The sequence below is a fragment of the Lepus europaeus genome, chromosome X (genome assembly GCF_033115175.1).
Source record: "Lepus europaeus isolate LE1 chromosome X, mLepTim1.pri, whole genome shotgun sequence".
Classification (NCBI taxonomy): Eukaryota; Metazoa; Chordata; class Mammalia; order Lagomorpha; family Leporidae; genus Lepus; species Lepus europaeus.
Window position 1 is genome coordinate 91347252 of NC_084850.1, and position 23016 is coordinate 91370267.

The 23016-nt window shown below is 38.7% G+C and overlaps 3 pseudogenes; 1 reads left to right on the top strand and 2 right to left on the bottom strand.

Moving 5' to 3' along the window:
- The first annotated feature begins 18975 nt into the window (after nucleotides 1-18975).
- Nucleotides 18976-20122, top strand: LOC133752749 (ATP-binding cassette sub-family E member 1-like; annotated as a pseudogene).
- A 372-nt stretch (nucleotides 20123-20494) lies between these two features.
- Nucleotides 20495-22762, bottom strand: LOC133752750 (small ubiquitin-related modifier 2-like; annotated as a pseudogene).
- Nucleotides 22763-22848: 86 nt separating this feature from the next.
- The window catches only part of LOC133752751 (cullin-1-like), a 42315-nt pseudogene continuing 42147 nt past the window's right edge, over nucleotides 22849-23016 (bottom strand).

A 23016-nucleotide genomic window follows, 5' to 3' on the forward strand; every position in this document is an offset into this window, starting at 1 on the left:
ATAGAAAAAGCTTCCATGCTCATGGATTGGAAGAATATATATCATCAAAAGGTCCATTCTTCCAAAAGCAATTTATAGATTCAATGTGATACCAATCAAAATACCGAAGACATTCTTCTCAGATCTGGAAAAAATAATGCTGAAATTCATATGGAGGTACAGGAGACCTCGAATAGCTAAAGCAATCTTGTACAACAAATACAAAGCAAGCGGCATCACAATTCCAGATTTCATGACATACTACAGGGAAGTTGTAATCAAAACAGCATGTTACTGGTACAGAAACTGATGAATAGACCAATGGAACATGATAGAAATACCAGAAATCAATCCAAACATCTGCAGCCAACTTATATTTGATCAAGGATCTAAAACCAACTCCTGGAGCAAGGAAAGTCTATTCAACAAATGGTGCTGGGTGAACTGGATTTCCATGTGCAAAAGCATGAAGCAAGACCCCTACCTTAGACCTTACACAAAAATCCACTTAACAGGGATTAAAGATCTAAATCTATGACCTGACACCATCAAATTACTAGAGAACATTGCAGAAACGCTGCAAGATATAGGCACAGGCAAAGACTTCTTGGTAAAGACCCCAGAGGCACAGGCAGTCAAAGCCAAAATTAATAATTGAGATTGCTTCAAGTTGAGAAGTTTCTGTACTGCAAAAGAAATAGTCAGGAAAGTGAAGAGGCACCCGACAGAATGGGAAAAAATATTTGCAAACTATGCTGCAGATAAAGGATTAACAACCAGAATCTACAAAGAGATCAAGAAACTCCACAACAACAAAACAAACAATCCACTTAACAGATGGGCCAAGGACCTCAACAGACATTTTTCAAAAGAGGAAATCCAAATGGCCATCAGACACATGAAAAAAAAGATGTTGAGGATCACTAGCCACCAGGGAAATGCAAATCAAAACCACAATGAGGTTTCACCTCACCCCGGTTAGAATGGCTCACATACAGAAATCTACCAACAACAGATGCTGGTGAGGATGTGGGGAAAAAGGGACACTAGTCCACTGTTGCTGGGAAAGCAAACTGGTTAAGCCACTATGGAAGTCAGTATGGAGATTCCTCAGAAACCTGAATATAGCCCTACCATACAACCCAGCCATCCCACTCCTTGGAATTTATCCAAAGGAAATTTAATTGGCAAGTAAAAAAGCTGTCTGCACCTTAATGTTTATTGCAGCTCAATTCACAATAGCTAAGACCTGGAATCGACCTAAATGCCTATAAACAGTAGACTGGATAAAGAAATTATGCGATATGTACTCTATAGAGTACTATACAGTAGTAACAAAACCATGAAATCTGGTCATTTGCAACAAAATGGAGAAATCTGGAAAACATTATGCTGAATGAAATAAGCCAGTCCCAAAGGGACAATATCATATGTTCTCCCTGATAGGTGACAACTGACTGAGCACCAAAAAGGAAACCTGTTGAAGTGAAATGGACACTATGAGAAAGAGTGACTCGATGAGCCCTTGACCTGACTGTCGATGAACAACTTAATACTTTATCCATTTTAGTATTTTTTCTGTTCCACTTAATACTCTTGATTGAACTCTGTAATTAACACAGAATTATTCTTAAGTGTTTAAATTTAACTGAAAAGTGATCCCTGTTAAGAATAAGCATGGAAATAAGAGAGGGAAGAGATGTACAGTTTGGGACATGCTCAATTGGACTTGCCCCAAACAGTAGATTTAGAAATGTGCCAGGGGATTCCAATTCAATCCCATCAACGTGGCATGTACCAATGCCATCTCACTAGCCAAAGTGATCAGTTTCAGTTCACAATTGATCATAATGAAAGGATTAAGAGTCAACGAGATCACATAAACAAGACCAGTGTCTGCTAATACTAACTGAAAAAATTAAAAAGGAGAGAACGATCCAACATGCAAAGAGGGATACACAGCAGACTCATAGAATGGCAGATGTCCTAAATAGCACTCTGGCCTCAGAATAAGCCTTTAAGGCATTCAGATCTGGCTGAAGAGCCCATGAGAGTATTTTAGGCATGAAAAGCCAAGACACTCTGGCAAAAAAAGACCTAAATGAAAGATCTCTGCGAAAGAGATCCCAGCAGAAAGAACGGGGCCATCAAAGAAGGAGGTACCTTTCTCTGAAGGGAGGAGAGAACTTCCACTTTGACTATGGCCTTGTCTAAATAAGATCAGAGTTGGCGAACTCAAAAGGCTTCCATAGCCTTGGCAACCCATGACAAGGGGCTAGGGTGATTACTGACGCCATAAACAAGAATGTCAATTGTTAAGTCAATAACAGGAGTCACTGTGCACTTACTCCTCATGTAGGATCTCTGTCCTTAATGTGTTGTACAATGTGAATTAATGCTATAACTAGTACTCAAACAGTACTTTACACTTCATGTTTCTGTGTGGGTGCAAACTGTTGAAATCTTTATGTAGTATGTACTAAATTGATCTTCTGTATATAAAGATAATTGAAAATGAATCTTGATGTGAATGGGATGGGAGAGGGAGTGGGAGATGGGATGGTTGCTGGTGGGAGGGAAGTTATGGGGGTGAAAAAGCCACTGTATCCCAAAAGCTGTACTTTGAAAATTTACATTTATTAAATAAAAGTTTAAAAAAAGAAAAATGATCTTTGTAAGTACGTGGTTGTTCAACGCAGCACTGTTTATCGTAGCAAACACTTGGGAACACTTCAACATTCATGAAAGAGGACAAATTAACTAGATAATGAAACATACAATATTCATGAATCATTTTATGTACTGATATGACAGTGTCTTAGTTATCTATTATGCGTAACAAATTTCCTCAAGACTTTATGGTTTGAAACAATATGTATTATGAGTGCATGCTTTCTATAGGTCCGTAATCTGAGAGTAGCTTAGCTTGCCAGTCCCTCTCACAGAATGAAAATTGTCATGAATTGTAGTCATTTCAAGGCTTGACTTGGGAAGGAACCACTTTCAACCTCCGTGAAGTGATTGTTAATAAGATTCACTTCTTTGTAGGCTCTTGAACTAAAGGTCCTCTGTACTTCATGGCTGCTGATCAGAGACCATGCTCAGTTTCTTGCAACATGGTCCTTTCCAACATATCAGCTTTCTGTATCACAGCCAGCCAACTGAGACTGCAAAAGAGAGAGTTCCAGCAAGACAGAATTCAGCTTCCAGTAGTCTAATCTCAGAAATGACTTCTTCTCCAAATGACTTTTTCTATATTCTATTCATTAGAAGCAATTTACTAGGTCCAGACCTCACTCCCCAAATACACCCTAACAGGGAATAACACAAAATTCTGAATACCAGTAAACAAACATCCTTCAGAGTCATTTCAGAGGCTGCCTACCACAGAAAGGAACTGAGAATAATGTATTAAGTGGGAAAAATTGAGACCATAACAGCAACTTCACTATGCTAGTGTGCATGTGTGTGTAACATTATATGTATACAAGGGGATTCCCCTTGTGGACGCACAGACTATCTCTATAGAGACGCTAAAGAATCTGCCTTTGGGAGAGGGGAACTGGGGGATTTGTGGATGAAACTTACGGGGGAATCTTATTTATATATATTTTGTGTCTTAATTTTGGAAATAAAACATATAATATAAGGGTCAGTTGAAATTCAAATTTTCTTTTGCTGCATGGTATAATAATGAAGAACATTCAATGAAGAGGATTCTGGCATTGCTAGGTTCAGATCCCAATACAATCACCTGTGGGTTTTGTAAACCTGGGCGAGTCAATTAATTTTTCTTGGTCTCACTCCTGATCCATAAAATGGGGACAACATACAAGGGTTTTTGGAGAAATTATGTGAGAAAATTCACACAGCAGGAACTTGATAAAGGTTGATTCTCTTTCTCCTTACATTTTTTAAAAAAGATTTATCTATTTGAATGGCAGAGGAAGGGAGAGAGAGAGAGAGAGAGAGAGAGAGAGAGAGAGAGAGAGAGAGAGTCTTCCCTCTGCTGGTTCATTCCTCAAATGCCTGCAATGGCCAGAACTGGGCCGATATGAAGCAGGAGCCTGGAGCTTCTTCAGGGTCTCCTATGCGGGTGCAGGAGCCCAAGGTCTTGGGCCATCTTCTACTGATTTCCCGGGTCATAGCAGAGAGCTGGATTGGAAGTGGAGCAGCCGGGACTCAAACCAGTGCCCATATGGGATGCTGGCATTGCAGGCTGCAGCTTTACCTGTTATACCACAGCACCGGCCCTCATTCCTACATTTTTACCTTGGGTTCCCTTGTCCAGTACCTGTTTTCAGCAGCCTTTCGAACCTTCTCTGGGTGTAATGCATCCTTCGTGGTCTGATAGAGGGAACATAGGACTTGGAGTCAGAGTTCTGCAGACCAAATCATGTTCCCTTCCCTTCTTAGCAGTATGACCACTGTCTGTCTCTGGGCCTCAATTTCCTCATTTGACTTTTCACTTCCCAGACTTGTTGAGAGTATTCAAGAGGTGAGGCATGAACCAAGAAAGCAGGAAAGGCATGAACCTGGTTATTACTTGGCATTTCGCATAATTAGGTTTGCATCTTGCCTCTGCTACTTATTATTAATAACAGTTCTAATTAAATTATGGGTTCAGCGCTGTGGCATAGCAGGTAAAGACACCGCCTGCAGTGCTGGCATCCCATATAGGTGCCGGTTCAAGTCCTGGCTGCTCCTCTTCTTATCCAACTCTCTTCTGTGGCCTGGGAAAGCAGTAGAAGATGGTCCAAGTGCTTGGGCTCCTGTACTTGCGTGGGAAGACCCGAAAGAAGCTCCTGGCTCCTGGCTTCAGACTGGTGCAGCTCTGGCCATTGCCGCCAATTGGGGAGTGAACCAGCAGATGGAAGACTGAGCCCCCCCCCCCCGCCCGCACCTCTCCTTCTCTCTCTGTGTAACTCTATCAAATAAATAATTAACAAATTATAGTGGCTCACATTTACTGGGCAATGACTATATGTCATGTTGCTAAGTGTTTTGTACTCATCTCCATTCTCATAGCAGCCTTGTGAGCTGGGTAATAGCATTAGCTCTGTTTTACAGAAGAATGGATATTCAAAATGTACACAAATTTCAAGTTCATGTTTTTTAACCTATGAATTTGTCAAAAATAATGAGATTTCACTACATCGTTAAATACCCTTTAAGTTTAGGTTTTGTTATTGCTGTTGATTTACTTTGCTTTCAGTAGATATATCGTTTTTAATGATTTTTTCAAACTCCAATTTTTTTGGTATTGCGTTTGGAGTCTTGGATTATTTCTATAGAAACCTTGTAATTTTTTGCTCTCCAATGAATTTTTATATGCTTATAGAAATAGGCAAATTGTAATTTTTCCTAACTTTATATTGTACCAATAGAATTTCATAACGAGAATGTCATAAAACAAAACAAATTAAGTGGTTATGATGATGAAGAAAAAATGGACATAAATTTTAGCCCAAGCCGTTCTTAACAAGCAGATGGTCTATTTTACCCATCTTGTCTTTTGAAACAAGATTTTAGCTTTACTACACTTCTTTTCAGAGCTTAGCACATCAGAGGTGTTAGATGAATATTAAAGGTGCCAAAAAATAGAAAGGTAGCTAGAAAAGCAATACTTTAAGACCATGATCACTTCTAAGGAATATTAGGGCTTCATGATATTTCATGATCAGCATTTTCTTTTTTGTAGATAAAATTTAAATTTACATTATAGTCAAAGGCTTAATGGCTCTACTACATTAAGTCCAACAAATAAAAAACAAAAACACCATAGTCCAGCAGGAAAATGGGCAAGGTATATAAACAATAATCAAATGAAAATATGTTTAGCTTCACTCATTTGATGAGACATATGCACTCCCTTGTTAATTGCAACACCACTCATGATAGATGAGATTTGGGAACAACCTAAGTGTCCAACCACTGATGAGTGGCTAAAGAAAATGTGGTGCATATACACAATGTATTATTACTAAACTATCGAAAGGCTCTATCCATTCCTCCTGCTCCCTCTCATATTCCCATTCTTAATTTGTAAAAAGATATATTTCAGTTTACTTAACAATCATATAGTTAACTCTACACTTAGTAAAAGAAAAAAAAAGAAAGCAAGTAATAACAACAAAAACACTGTTCCTCAATGGAAGAGACAAGGGCAGTAAGCAATCATTGGATCTCACAATGTCAGTTTCACTCCAATACATTACATTTCATGTACTCTATAGTTAGCTATTGTGACTTGTGCTACAATGAACATGGGGTAGAGATACCACTTTCATATGCTGATTTCTTTTGGTTTGGGTAAATTCCCAGGAGTGGGATGGCTGGATCATATGGTAGGTCTATATTCAGATTTCTGAGGTATCTCCATACTGTCTTTCACAGTGGCTGCACCCATTTACATTCCCACCAACAGTAGACCAAGATACTTTTTTCCCCACATCCTTGTCAGCATTTGTTTTTGTTGATTTCTGTATGATAACCATTCTAACTGAAGTGAGGTGAAATCTCACTCTGGTTTTGCTTTGTATTTCCCTAATGGCTAGTGCCTGAGCATTTTCCCAAGTGTCTGGTAGCCATTTGAATTTCCTCTCTTGAAAAATACCTGTTCAAGTCCTTTGCGCATTTCTTAACTGGATTGTTTGTTTTGTTGTTATTGAATTTCTTGACCACCTTTTAGATTCTGGATGTTAACTCTATCAGTTGCATAGTTTGCAAATATTTTCTTCCATTCTCTCAGTTGCCTCTTCATTTGGTTGAGTGTTCTTTTGCAGTGCAGAAGCTTCCTAGTTTGATATAATCCTATTTGTCAATTTTGGCCTTGATTGCCTGTACTTCTGGGGGTCTTTCCCTAGAAGTCTTGGCCTATGCCAATGCCTTGCAGAGTTTCCCCAATGTTCTCTAGTAATTTGAGTGTATTAAGTCATAGGTTTAAGTCATTGATCCATTTTGAGTGGATTTTTGTGTAAGGTGTAAGATATGGGTCTAGTTTCATACTTCTACATGTGGAGATCCAGTTTCCCCAGCACCATTTGTTAAAGAGACTGTCTTTGCTACAGGGATTGCTTTTAGCTCCTTGTCAAAAATAAGTTGGTTGTACATGCATGAATTGATTTCTATTCTGTTTCATTGATCTACAAGTCCATTTTTATGCCAGTACCAGGCTGTTTTGATTATAACTGCCCTGTAGTCTGTCTTGAAATCTGGTATTGTAATGTCTCCAGTTTTGTTTTTGTTGTATAAGATGGCTTTAGCCATTCAGGATCTCCTGTGTTTGCCTATGATTTTTAGCATCATGTTTTCTAGATCTGAGAAGAATGTCACTGGTATTTTGATTGAGATTGCACTGAAATCTGTAAATTACATTTGGTAGTACGGACTTTCAATGATGTTGATTCTTCCATTCCATGAACATGGAAGATTTTTCCATTTTTTAATGTCTTCTTCTATTTAGTTAGTGTTTTATAATTTTCATCTTAGAGATCTTTGAGGGGCTGGCACCGTGGCTCACTTGGTTAATCCTCTGCCTGCAGTGCTGGCATCCCATATGGGCACCGGGTTGTAGTCCCGGTTGCTCCTCTTCCAGTCCAGCTCTCTGCTGTGGCCTGGGAAGGCAGTGGAGAATGGCCCAAGTGCTTGGGCCCTGCACCTGCATGGGAGACCAGGAGGAAGCACCTGGCTCCTGGCTTCAGATTGGCGCAGTGCTGGCCGTAGTGGCCATATGAGGGGGTGAACCAATGGAAGGAAGACCTTTCTCTCTGTCTTTCTCTCTCACTAACTCTATCTGTCAAATAAATTAAAAAAGCGAGATCTTTGACATCCTTGGTTAAATTAGTTCCAAGGTATCATTTTTTGGAGCTATTGTGAATGGGATTGATTTGAAAATTCTCTTTTTTTTATTTTAGCAGCTTAAATTTATGGACAATCTTATCTATAAGCCATTTAAAATAAAACTCTTAATAAAATTTCCCCATGTGGACATACAATATGTACACACATATAATATAGCATAATAGACCAATATAGAAATTTTAATAATAGCTTTTAAAATCTTTAACTCTTTTTGTAGATTACCAATTGATTTGAATTGCTTTTTCTTTTTAGTACCTCAGTTAACCATACTTTCTTTCAGTTGGTACTGTTAATACATTATTGGCTTCATCTGTTTACAGAGCCATCCCAAAGTACTGAATACAATAAAAGTGGCTGGAAAAAGTCCATAGGAACCTATAGGAGGACAGCTAAACACAGAACCAACAACGCTTTAGTTTTATGAGCAGCACATCATATATAACTGTGGATGACAAAAGACTTTAAGTCGCCATGTTTAAAGTTATAAACACATCAACCAACAAGAGGCACTTGCTTACTTCACAGTATTTTTGAAAGCACCTGTAGGATTTTACAAGTATTTAACCCTTTAGGCCTCTGGGGCTTTCTCATTAGGATAACTATCATGTCTAGTACCACAAGATCATTAGACTTTTTAATCCTCAAACATTTGTATTAATAGCATTTTCCATTATAGAAACTTAAAGTCTGGTACCACATCACATCTTGACAGTCCTTCTAATATAATCCAAATAGCCTGATTAGTTGGTGTCTCTATAAGATGAGAGACATAGGTCCTTCGATTTTTTCAGTTGGGCCCAAACTGGAAAAACCAAAGTCCAGGATTTACTGGAAATTTTAGAGTCCAGATTGTTTGAAACTTTGATTTTTTGAATGCCTGTCAAGAATGCCAAGAAGGCTCAAAATCCAAAATATCTGGTTGAAATAAGATTCCTTAAAATCATGACATAACATAGACCAAATTTGATCATTGTTACAAGGTGATTATTCAAATTTTTGAAAATAAGCACATATTTACATAACCCATAGCTCTTAATAAAAATTCAGCTGTTTTTGAACAATTAGAATTTAACAGACATCAAGAGAACATAATAGATTACTTTAACACATTGCTTTAACAGAGCATCAGAGTTTAATTCTATGTCAAAGAGAAATTGAGCTTCCTGTGATCTTTTGCTGTGAGGTTTCCTTCCTTTACCTTCTTTCATATTGGTGACCATGTTTCTGTGTTTCTGTGTGTAACACATCCTTAAGCATCTTTTGCAGGGCAGGACGAGTGGCAACAAATTCTTTCAGTTTCTGTTTGCTATGAAAAGTCTTAATTTCACCTTCATTCACAAATGAGAGCTTTGCAGAGTATAGTATTCTGGGCTGGCAGTTTTTCTCTCTTAGTACCTGGGCTATGTCTCGCCATTCCCTTCTAGCTTTAGGGTTTCTGATGAGAAGTCTGCTGTGAGTCTAATTGGAGATCCTCTGAGAGTAATCTGACGTTTCTCTCTTGCACATTTTAGGATCTTTTCTTTATGTTTCACTGTGGTGAGTTTGATTACAACGTGTCGTGGTGAGGATCTCTTTTGGTCGTGTTTATTAGGGGTTCTATAAGCTTCCTGTACTAAGATGCCTCTGTCCTTCTCCAAACCTGGGAAATTTTCTGCTAGTATCTCACTGAAAATGCCTTCTAATCCTTTCTCCCTCTCCATGCCTTCAGGAACTCCTAGAACCCGAATGTTGGGTTTTTTAATAGTATCCTGTAGATTCCCGACAATATTTTTTAGATTTCTAATTTCTTCTTCTTTTCTTTGGTTTGCCTGTTTCCTTTCCTGTTCTCTGTCTTCTAAGTCTGATATTCTCTCTTCTGCTTCGCCCATTCTGTTTTTAAGGCTCTCTAATGTGTTTGTCATTTGATCTATTGAATTTTTCATTTCATTATGATTTCTCGTCACTATCACAGTTTCTTGTTCCACTAGTTGTTTCATTTCATTTTGATTCCTCCTTAATATTTCACTTTCTCGAGAGAGATTTTCTATCTTGTCCATTAAGGATTTCTATAGTTCAAGAATTTGTTTTTGAAAAGTTCTTAATGTTCTTATCAATTTTTTGAGATCTGCTTCTTGCATTGCTTCTATCTCATCATCTTCATAATCTTGAATTGGGGTGTCTTTTTCATTTGGGGGCGTCATAGTGTCTTCCTTGTTCTTGTTACCTCGGTTTTTGCGTTTGTTGTTTGGCATGTTGGAGATATTTGGTTTCTTCACTGTGGTGTTTTTTCTTGTTACACTATGGCTCTATGTTAAGTGTTCTGTCTGCTTTCAGTGGAGCCTTAGAGGCTTGAGCTGAGTGTGGCCTGAGAGCTCTGTTTGGTTCCTCAGGGTTGAGGGTGTGTCAAAGATGACACTCCCAGGTTAGGTGTGGTAAATCTCTCTTTCTTTTTTTGATTTAAAAGGGAAGTAATTCTGCACAGCTGAACGTAATTGGAGGTAGTTAGCAGGCAAATGATATACCCATAGGAGCCAGAGATCGGAAGCTCTTTCCCAAGGACCACACAGGGAATCTGTGCTGCCCTCAGTGTGGGCTCCAATTCTCCTGCAGTCTCCCACTGGGTTGCCAAGTTAGATGCTAATCTCCTGTTATTTCACCCCTCCCCCCCAGAGTCAGGTTTTTCTGCTAGGCTCAGGGCTGGTGCAGACCTGAGGTCGCCCTGCTTATGACGTATGTCCAAAATGGCGCCTGCTCTGTCTTGCTCGCCTTTGAGAGGTGAGCGGAGAGAGAGAAACTTGTGTCTGTATCGGTCACTTTTTAAATTTTTTTCCTATCTCTCTTCTAGTTAGCCTGGTGAACTTTTCCCCACAGAGTTTCAAGCCTCGTTCCCTCTAGCCTCCTCTTTCCGCTTGCCCGCTGGTATCTTGGGCTATTGTGGTTCGGCTCACCTCGCGTTCCAGCGCTGGTGTGTTGAGTCTGCCGCTGGTGTCCCGGACTTGGGCTCCCACGCTCTCCACGCAGGTCCACTGTGAATCACTAGTTCCGGAAGAGTTTCCTCTGCTGTTTCATCCCCTACTGTTCCTTGACCCTGCAGTATCTCCACTTATATTAAACTTTCTCTCTCCCCGGACTAATAGTATGCTCCCTGCCTATTCCGCCATCTTATATTGCTCAAGAGGGGCCTGGAGACAGCTCCTGGCGTCTACGGCCATACCACCCTGAACGCGCCCGATCTCCTCTGAAAATTCTCTTTTAGTCATGACATTATCAGTGTATACAAAGGCTATTGATTTTTCCATGTTGATTTTATATCCTGCCACTTTGCCAGTCTCTTTTATGAGTTCCAATAGTTTCTTAGTGGAGTAGTTTGGATTCCATAGATATAGGATCATGTCATCTGCAAATAGGGATAGTTTGTTTTCCTCAGTTCCAATTTGTAAACCTTTGATTTCTTTTTTTGCTTAATGACTCTGGCTGAAATTTCCAGGACTATTTTGAAAAGCAGTGGTAATAGTGGTAATCCTTGTCTGGTTCCAGATCTTATGGTGAATGCTTCTAGCTTTTCCATATTCTAAAGGATCCTGGCTGTGGGATTGTAAAAAATTTCCTTGATTATATTGAGGAATTTTCATTCTATATGCAATATGCTTAAGATTTCCATCATGAAATGATGTTGTATTTTATCAAATGATTTCTCTAAATTTATTGAGATAACCATATGGTTTTTGTTCTTCAATTTTTAATGTGATGTACCACATTGATTGACTTGTGAATGTTGAATCATCCCTGCGTACCAGGGATAAATACTGCTCTGTCCAGATAATTGATCTTTCTGATCATTGAATTTGATTAGCTTGTATTTGTTGAGGATTTTTTTTTTATTTTCAAGGTATTTCTTTTTTTAACTTTTATTTAATGAATATAAATTTCCAAAGTACAGCTTATGGATTACAAAGGCTTCCCCCCACCATAACTTCCCTCCCACCCACAACCCTCCCCTTTCCGATTCCCTCTCCCTTTCCATTCACATCAAGATTCATTTTCAATTCTCTTTATATACAGAAGATCAGTTTAGTATATATTAAGTAAAGATTTCAACAGTTTGCACCAACATAGCAACACAAAGTGAAAAATACTGTTGGAGTACTAGTTATAGCATTAAATCACAATGTACAGCACATTAAGGACAGAGATCCTACATGATAGTATGTTCATTAGGGATATTGGTCTATAGTTCTCTTTCTCTGTTGTATCTTTTTCTGGCTTAGTAATTAATGTGATACAGGCTTCATAGAAGGAGTTTGGGAGGATTCTCTCTCTCTCTCTCTTTTTTTTTGACAGGCAGAGTGGACAGTGAGAGAGACAGAGAGAAAGGTCGGTCTTCCTTCCATTGGTTCACTCCCCAAATGGCCGCCGTGGCCGGTGCCCCGCGCTGATCCCAAGGCAGGAGCCAGGTGCTTCTCCTCGTCTCCCATGGGGTGCAGGGCCCAAGCACTTGGGCCATCCTCCACTGCACTCCTGGGCCACAGCAGAGAGCTGGCCTGGAAGAGGGGCAACCGGAATAGAATCCGGTGCCCCAACTGGGACTAGAACCCAGTGTGCCGGTGCCACAAGGAGGATGATTAGCCTAGTGAGCCGCGGCGCCGGCCGGATTTCCTCTCTTTCAATTGTTTTGAATAACTTGAGAAGAATTGTAAGTAGTTCTTCTTTAAATGTCTGATAGAGTACTGCAGTAAATCTCTCTGGTCCTTGGCTTTTCTTCGTTGGGAGGATCTTCATTACTGATTCAATCTCTTCTTGGTTATTGGTCTGTTTAGAATTTCTATGTCTTTATGACCCAATTTTGGTAGATTGTATGTGTCTAGGAAACTATCCATTTCTTCTAGGCTTCTTAATTTGTTGGTATACAGCTTTTTGGAATAATTCTTGATGATTCTTTTCATTTCTGTGGTATTTATTGCCATATTTCCTTTTCCATCTCTGACTTTATTGATTTGGGTTTTCTCTCTCTTTTTTGATCAGTTGGGCCAATGGTATATCAACTTCATTTTTTCAAAAGTCTAGATCTTCATCTCACTGATTTTTTTGTTTTAGTTTTGTTTTTTTTTTCTTCTCTAATTTTAATTATTTCTTTCCTTTTACTAATTATGGGTTTAGTTAGTTTGTTGTTAATTTTCTAGGTCCTTGAGATGCGTTGATAGGTCATTTATTCAGTACCTTTCCAGAGTCTTCATGTCAGCACCAATTGCTATAAACTTCCCTCTTAACACTGCTTTTGCTGTATCCCATAAGTTTTCACATAATGTGTTGTGTTCATTTATTTCCAGAAATTTTATTATTTCTATTTTGATTTCTTCTGTTCATTCAAGAACATGTTGTTCAGTCTCCATGTGTTTGCACATAATCTATAGATTCTTGAGTTGTTGATTTCCAGCTTCATTCTATTGTGGTCAGAGAAGATACATGATATGATTTTGACTTTTCTGAATTTGCTGAGACTTGTTTGATGGCCTAATGTGGTCTATTCTAGAGAAAGTTCCATGCACTGGGGAGAAGAATGTGGATTCTGCAATTGTGTGGTGAAAAATTCTGTAGATATCAGTTAGGTTCATTTGGTCCATAGCTTCGATTAGCTCCGTTATTTCTTTGTTGATTTTCTGTCTGCTTGATCTGTCCATTTATGAAAGTGAGGTGTTGAAGTACCCCATTACTATTGTATTGGAGTCTATGTCTCCCTTTTGATCCATCAAAATTTCTTTAAATAGCCAGATGCCCTGTAATTAGGTGTGTACACATTTATTATAGTTATTTCTTCCTGTTGAATTGATCCTTTAATCATTACATAGTGCTCTTCTTCAACTCTTTTAACTGTTTATATACTAAAGTCCATTTTGTCTGATATTAAGTTGGCAACCCCTGCTCTTTTTTGCTTTCCATTAGCATCTTTTCCCAACCTTTCACTTTCAGTCTGTGTGTATCTTTGTAGATGAGATGTGTTTCTTATAGGCTGGTTTTGTTTTTCAATCTATTCAGCCAGTCTGTATATTTTAACTAGAGAGTTGAAGCCATTTACATTCAAGGTGATTATTGATAAGTAATGACTTGGCCCTGGCACTTTTTTTTCTGCTTCTATTGTTTCCTTTTTAGTCCGTTGATGCAAGGTGCTACATTAAGTTGATTTTCTAGTGTTGAATTATCTAGTGTTGAATATGCTTGGGATAAATACCACTTGGTCATCGTGTGTAATTCTTTCAATACATTTCTGGATTTGATTTGCTAATATATATGTACACACACACACACACACACACCGACTTTATTACCTTTTGGTCCAAGGCTTGGGAGGGCTCCAGGATTGTTAAAAAGCTGCCTAGTAGGTAGAAGGACAGACTGAGATAAAAGTTCTGACAACAGGAGTTGCAGAGGAGCCCTCAAAAACTACTGGGTACTGGAGAGCTCTGGTCATTCTTGAGGATGAACTTTTCAAGAAGATACTTGCTCATCCCATACTAAAGGCTTGTCAGCCTGCAGAAGTTGCCCATTATCTTGATGAGTTTCACCTCCCCTTCTAGTAAGTGGATCTCCAGAAAGTCATGGAGATGGGGGGAGGGGGTCTGTGCAGGCAGAATCTAAAGAATGAAGATACTGGTTCATGTTCCTCTCCAAGGTCATGTGGCTTCCATAGATTTTTGCCTCATTCATCTTTTTAAATGATTTATTTATTTACTTGAAGGGCATAGTTAAAAAGAGAAAGGGACAAACACACACACAGAGTGAGAGAGAGAGAGTGAGAGCGAGAGAGAGAGCGAGAGAGCGAGAGAGAGAGATCTTTCATTCACTGGTTCATTCTCTAAATGGCCTCAATGGCTGGGCTTGTCCCTGCTAAAGCCAGGAAACAGGTGATTCATCCAGGTCTTCCTCTTTGGTGCAGGAGCCCGAGCACTTGGTCCATCCTCCCCTGCTCTCCCAGGCATGTTGTCAGAGAGATGTATCTGAAGTGGAGCAGCCAGGACACCAAACAACAATCTTACGGCTAGCCTGGCCCCAACCCCCACTCCATCTTGAGATGGCTTCTGAGTGTCCTAGAATAGAGGGTGGCCACTGAGGTGGTTTTGCACCTTCAAAAGAAGTTGGGGGCCATCACGCTACTCCTCAGCAGGCTCAAGGGAGAAGTGGCTGATGCTCTCCAGAGCTACATCATTGCTGTTGAAGTAGAAGCCTAGATAGAGGCAGATGTAAGGAAGATCACAGATGAAAATTGACCAGGCAGTTGATGACTGCCTCCATCTGGATGGAATAATTCTGATGAAACTGGGAAGTCATGGTTGGTAGGCAATAAGGTGATAACAACTAAAATGGTGTTGGCTAGTCCCAGAAGCTGCAGATGGCTGGGAAATGGTCCTGGAGTTTGCAACTGTAGAGGAGATTGGAGAGTGGTGGAATACTGGAAGAGCATCCCCAGGCCTGTTACATTCAAATATTGCTGAGGCAAGAGGTAGATCTGTGGGTGTCCAGCATGTTGATTCTCTTGTTAATGTTTTGTTGAGGAGTTCGCATCCATGCTCAGGAGAGCTAGTCTATTGTAGTTTTTAAAGTTGTAATGTCATTGCATGGTTTGGGTATCAGAGTAATGCTTGCCTCATAGATTGAGTTGTGAAGTATACCTTACATTTTTCTTCCTTTTGAAAGAGAGTATAGAAAACTGATATAATTTTCCCCTAAATATTTGGTAGAATTCACCTATCTGGGGTTGTCTATTCAGATCATCTACTTCTCTTGTGTGAGTCTTGGAAGATGTTTCTTTTTTTTTAAAGATTTTATTTATTTATTTGACAGGCAGAGTTACAGACAGTGTGAGAGGGACAGAGAGAAAGGTCTTCCCTCTACTGGTTCACTCCCCAAGTGGCTGCAATGGCAAGAGCTGTGCCCATCCAAAGCCAGGAGCCAGGTACCTCCTTCCAGTCTCCCATGTGGGTGCAGGAGTCCAAGCACTTGGGCCATCCTCCACTGCCCTCCTGGGCCACAGCAGAGAGCTGGACTGGAAGAGGAACAACCAGGACCAGAACCTGGTACCCTTATGGGATGGTGGTGCCGCATCTTTTTCTTGTTCCAGATCTGAGGGGAAATTATTTCAGCAGCTAATTTGTGGAAGGTTTTTATCATGAAAGAATGTTGAATCTTATCAAATGCTTTCGCTGTGCCTATTGAAGTGTTTCTGTTCTGCTCTTCATTCTGTTGATGTGATTTATGATGTTTACTTATTTGCAAATGTTGAATCACCCTTGCACCTCTGGGATAAATCTTACTTGATTGTGATGTATGATCTTTTTGATGTCATGCTGGATTTGGGTTACTAGTATTTTGTTGAGAATTTAATAGTCATCTTTAAATTACGCTTAACATCCAAATTTTGTCAGGTTTGTCAAACATAGAAATATCAACTTTCTATATGCAAACAACAGCACAAGCAAATCTGTACAACTCTCTTCCTGAAGAATCATCAACATTTCATTCTTTTAGGTGAGTTAATCAAGTTGTTGACATACAATTGCTTTTGTCTTTCTTGTGTCCATCATCAGATGAATGGATAAAGAAAATTATATATATATATATATGTGTGTGTGTGTGTGTGTAGGTGTGTGTATGTGTGTACATACAATGGAATATTATTCAGTTATAAAAAAGAAAGATTGAAATTCTTTTTTTTCCAAAGAAGTTAAGCTTCTTTTTTTGTTCATTTATTAAACTTTTATTTAATGAATATAAATTTCCAAAGTACAGCTTATGGGTTACAATTGCTTCCCCCCTCCCAAAACTTCCCTCCCACCCACAACCCTCCCCTTTCCCGCTCCCTCTCCCCTTCCATTCACATCAAGATTCATTTTCAATTCTCTTTATATACAGAAGATCAGTTTAGTATATATTAGGAAAAGATTTCAACAGTTTGCACCCATATAGCAACACAAAGTGAAAAAAATACTGTTGGAGTACTAGTTACAGCATTAAATAAGAGTGTACAGCACATTAAAGACAGAGAGCCTACATAATATTTTTTTAAAAAAATTAATTAATTTTCTATGCCATTTCCAATTTAACACCAGGTTTTTTTTTTTTCATTTCCAATTATCTTTATATACAGAAGATCGATTCAGTATATAATTAGAAAAGATTTCATTAGTTTGTACCCACACAGAAACACAAAGTGTAAAAATACTGTTTCAGTACTAGTTATAGCATCACTGCACATTAGACACACATTAAGGACAGATCCCATATGAGATGTAAGTACACAGTGACTCCTGTTGCTGACTTAACAATTTGACACTCTTGTTTATGGCGTCAGTAATCTCCCTAGGCTCCAGTCATGAGTTGCCAAGGCTATGGAAGCCTTTAGAGTTCGCTGACTTTGATCTTATTCCGATAGGGTCATAGTCAAAGTGGAAGTTCTCTCCATTCAGAGAAAGGTACCTCCTTCTTTGATGGCCCCGTTCTTTCCAATGGGATCTCACTCACAGAGATCTTTCATTTAGGTCTTCTTCTTTTTTTTCTTTTCCATGGTATCTTGGCTTTCCATGCCTACAATACTCTCATGGGCTCTTCAGCAAGATCCGGATGCCTTAAGGGCTGCTTCTGAGGCCAGAGTGTTGTTTAGGACATCTGCCATTCTATGAGTCTGCTGTGTATGCCGCTTCCCATGTTGGATCCTTCTCTCCCTTTTTGATTCTATCAGTTAGTATTAGCAGACACTTGTCTTGTTTGTGTGATCCCTTTGACTCTTAGACCTATCAGAGCCATCGAATGTGAACTGAAATTGATCACTTGGACTAGTGAGATGGCATTGGTACATGCCACCTCGATGGGATTGTATTGGAATCCCCTGGCACATTTCTAACTCCACCATTTGGGGCAGGTCTGATTGAGCATGTCCCAAATTGTACATCTCCTCCCTCTCTTTTTCCTACTCCTATATTTAACAGGGATCACTTTTCAGTTAAAATTTAAACACCTAAGAACAATTGTGTGTTAATTACAGAGTTCAACCACTAGTACTAGAACAACAACAACAACAACAAATACTAAAAAGGATAAAGTATTACATTGTGCATCTAGATTCAGGACAAGAGCTGATCAGGTCATTGTTTCTTATAGTGTCCATTTCACTTCAACAGGTTTCCCCTTTGGTGCTCAGTTGTCGCCGATTAGGGAAAACAAATGATATTTGTCTCTTTGGGACTGGCTTAATTCACTCAGCATGATGTTTTCCAGATTCCTCCATCTTGTTGCAAATGACTGGGTTTCATTGTTTCTTACTGCTGTATAGTATTCTATGGAGTACATGTCCCATAATTTCTTTATCCAGTCTACTGTTGATGGGCATTTGGGTTGGTTCCAGGTCTTAGCTATTGTGAATTGAGCTGCAATAAACATTAATGTGCAGATGGCTTTTTTATTAGCCAAATTAATTTCCTTTGGGTAAATTCCAAGGAGTGGGATGGCTGGGTTGTATGGTAGGGTTATGTTCAGGTTTCTGAGGAATCTCCAGACTGACTTCCATAGTGGCTTAACCAGTTTGCATTCCCACCAACAATGGGTTAGTGTCCCTTTTTCCCCGCATCCTCTCCAGCATCTATTGTTGGTAGATTTCTGTATGTGAGCCATTCTAACTGGGGTGAGATGGAACCTCATTGTGGTTTTGATTTGCATTTCTCTGATTGCTAGTGATCTTGAACATTTTTTCATGTGTCTGTTGGCCATTTGGATTCTGGATGGAGGTTTTAACTCCTGGCTTCGGTCTGGCTAGGCTCTGCTTTTGGAAGATCTCTTTCTCTCTGTCTCTCCTCTCGTAAACTCTACCATTAAATAAATAAAATAAATGGAAAATGCATTTTAAAAAATAGTCCTTGCTCAAACAATTATCAAACTTACAATAAGAGGCCTTCTTATTATATTCCTCTTAGTCTTTACTTTTATAAAAAATGCTATGTATTTTCCTTAGATAATTTTTTAAAGACTAAAATTTTTCACATATGTGAAAAAGAAGAGTTGGGGACATATCAAACTTGTGAATACTCTGATCTTTCACTCTAAGCCTTCAGAACTGACAGCAAATACATTTCTGTTGTTTAAACAAAAAAACCTGCTACTTGCATACAAACTCTAACAAATCCAGATAGATATACCATTGTGATAGAGCATGATCTAAGTGCATGATATTATCTCCATGACTTCAGCTGCTGTTTGTATGGTACACCAAGTGCTTATGGTTTTGTCATCACGCATTTCAGTGTCAGAGAAGGCATAAACATTTTCTTTGTCGGCTGTGTTCCAATAGAAAGCTTGAGATTCAGAGACGTATTGCTTGTTTTTAAAGTGGTTGAGACAGAAAGCTAAGAAGTTAAAAAGATGTGTACTTATAAATATCCAGGGATGTATAAAAAAGATGGGCAAGATTGAACTAGTAATTGTAGTTGGAGAGATTACAGAAATCTGAAATCATGGTGATGCTGGGGGAAATGGTACAGGCAAAATGACATTTATCAGAGTGCTTGCTGGAAGACTTAAACCTGATGAAGCAGGAGAAGTGCCAGTTCTAAATGTCACTTACAAGCCACAGAAAATCATTCCCAAATCAATTGGAAATGTTCACTGGTTTACATGAAAAGATAAGAGATGACTACACTCAACCCCAGTGTGTGACTCATGTAATGAAGCCTCTGTGAACTCAAAACATCGTTGATCAAGAGCTGCAGACATTATCCAGTGGTGAACTGCAGTGAGTAGTTCTAGCTCTTTGTTGGGGCAAACCTGCCAATGTCTATTTAATTGATGAACCATCTGTATATTTGGATTCCAGGAAAAGACAGATGGCAGCTTGGGTTGTCAAACATTCCATACTCCATGCAATGAAGAAGGCATTTGTTGTGGACATGACTTCATCATGGCCATGTATGTAGCAGATTGAGTCATAGTTTTTGGTGGTGTTCCATCTAAGAACACAGTTGCTGTCCTCAAACAATTTTGGCTAGCATGAATAGATTTTTGTGTTATCTTCAAATTATATCTAAAAGGAATCTAAGCAACTATAGGCCATGAATTAATAAACTCAATTAAGGATGTACAACAAAAGAGGAGTGGAAATTACTTTTCTTGGATGATTAGATTGAATCTGAGAATATCAATAATCCATTTATTCAAAAAAGATTGCCTGGAGATTTTTGCCATATATAACTTTGATCAGGTTTTATGCCCCTTGTACTGTGGAGCTTACTTAATGCAACATCAAAAGCCAGTTATGTCATAAACTGTAGTCTGAACACAGAGAATGCCACTTTTCTGTATTTGATGAGGCTCTTTTTGTGCATAGAAAGTCATTTCAAACTATACAAATTACCTTCAGGTTTTTAATGTGTATAGGAAAATTTTCAAGAGGTATAATAAATTCATGTACTAAATACTGATGCTCCTGGGAAGGCAGCAGAAGATGGCCCAAAAACTAGAGCCACTGCCAGCTAGGAGAGAGAAAGAGAAAGAGAGAGAGAGAGAGAGAGAGAGAGAGAGAGAGAGAGAGAGAGAGAGAAATGCAATATGCTTGTGCACATACACCAGTTACTTTTGTGCAATAAAAAAATGAGGATGGGGAAATGAAAGAATGAAGAACACTATATTGCCATACTCAGAATATGATGGAGCCAAATTGCAGTTTTCTAATTGAGAATGTAATCTTGGCCTGTAAGAGCAGAGTCCAGGTGTAAACTAGCAGGTTCCCTTGTAAGTAGACACCTGCTGTGTGCTGCTGGAACACATCAAATGTATCTTTAGCCTCCATTTCTGGCTGTGCATGTGTGTCTGATTCATGATAGGCTGCCTGTCAAGTCAGAACCTGATCTGCCTCATTGACAAACCCTGTCTGTCATTCACAATAGGTTTTCATTAGTTTACCATGTGGCCTCTTTAACTGTACTACAGAACTGTCCTGTCCTGTCCCCTTCAAATTATTATGATCATTGTTCTCATCCTTGACTCCTTCCTGGGACTTTTAGTCTGAGTCTTCTCAGCTGTACTTCACAAAAGAGGCACCAGGTCTGGATGAATGAGCACACAAACAGTACCAGGAGTAGCCAAGGTTACCAATTTTTAAGTTTAATATATTCTTCCATCCTTGTTTCTGTGCATTTACTTTATAGTAAATATGCAAAAAGTTTTGTACAAAAATAGGATTCCACTAAATTAGCAGCGTCTATTTCAAATTAATTGAATAAAATAAGAAAAGAAAATACGATACACACACACACACAGTGGAATACTACTTAGCCTATAACGAAGAATGAAATTCTATCATTTGTGGCAACATGGATGAACCTAGAGGAAAGTATGTTAAATGAAATAATTTGGTCACAGAAGGACAAATACCACATGAGGAATCTGAATAAGTTGAACTTACAGAAGTAGAGGGCAGTATTGTGGTTACCAAGGACTTGGAGAGGAGATGGGCTGGGGGTTGAGGAGTTATGAATCAAAGTATATGAAATTCCAGTTAGAGAATGAATGAGTTCATATGATCTATTGTACAATATTGTGACTGAAGTCAATAATAATGTATTATATTTATAAAAAATTGCTAACAGTAAGTTTTAAGGGAGCTCACCACAGAAAATGATAGATGTATTTGTTCATGCATATGTTAATAAGCTTGATTTTGCCTTTGTATAACATACATATTTCAAATCCACATTTTGTAAATGATAAATGCAGGTAAATTTTATTTGTCATATAAACAACTGTTTATTTGTCAATAAAAAGACCAAAAGAGCCTGTTGAAAGTGGTTACCTCTGAAAAGACAGAATGGAGAGTGAGGTTGAGACTAGGGAAAGGAAGAACAAAGGATTGCTATTGTTTGAATCACGTGTGTTAACTACCATGCCAGAAGTTGAACTTGGAGCTTTAAAACTCTGACTTTGTTTTAAGATCCACTTGTATTTACTGGAGGGATATTTAAGGGAATCAAAGCAGGAGTCACAGAGAAAGTTGCTTTTGAGCTGGCATCTTATTTTACATTTTTTTTGGATTAGCACATAATACTTGTATAATTTTGTGGGGTGCATGAAATATTTCAAAACATGTATACAGAATAAATTTATCAAATTGAGCAGTTAATGTAGATGAAATTTGGACATCCAGGAAAAAAAGAAGAAAAAGTTATTTCAGCCAAAAACAGCGTTTTCTTGCTTTCCAGTTGCATTTCGTCTTTGTTATCATGACACTCGACCCTAGAATGAATTTGGTCAGGCACCTCATATGAATAAAGATCTGTACTTGGTCTTGTGGATACAGTTATGAACAAAGCAGACATGACCTTCCAAGAACTTACACTGTGGTGGGAGAGATAGTCAGCAACCAGTTGTACCCATAAAGATGTTGGGAAAATAATGATAAGTAGTACTTCAGTGAAGTGCCAGGTACCAGGAGTGTAACAAGAAGACTATGTCCTCCTCCAGAATATTAGGAGTCTTCCTGAAGAGGTGGCATTTATACCAAGAGCTGAGTGGTAGCTGTGTGGAACTAGGTAAAGAAGTGGGAAGTTCTCCCTCTTTCCAGACAGAGAGAACACGTAGAGGCAAACAGGAACATAGCCTTTTCAAGGTCCCTAAAGAAGGCATAGACTAAGTAAAGGAAGATAAAGCAAAATGTGAAGTTTGCATTTCCTCAGAGAGATCTCTGGGAATACTTTGGTGTGTGTTCCTCCAGTGTTTTACTAAAATTCATTTTCCACACATACATAAACATGCTCCCTTTAATTTAATTATAAGTACTTACTCTTCTTTCTTCCTGCAATGTGCTTCCTCCTTCATGTCATTCATATTTCTGCTCAAATATCATCTTACCTAAAAACTTTCCTGAGTAGTACATCTGAACTATCATTCTCTGACCACTCATCTCCATGCCATATACATTTTATTTCTGAAGCCATTCATTAGCATTTAGCCAATTATATGCTTACGTGTTAAAAAAAACTTGCCCCATCTATCTCATGATGTTCCACAAAAGCAGGAAGGCTGTCGGCTCAACTCTCTGTCCCCAGTGTTCAGTAAACATTGAATAAGTATTTGTAGGATGGATGGGTGTATTACACCAAAGGATATATAATCTTTTTTAATGGATACATAGCATTACATTGTTCAGAATTGCCATAATTT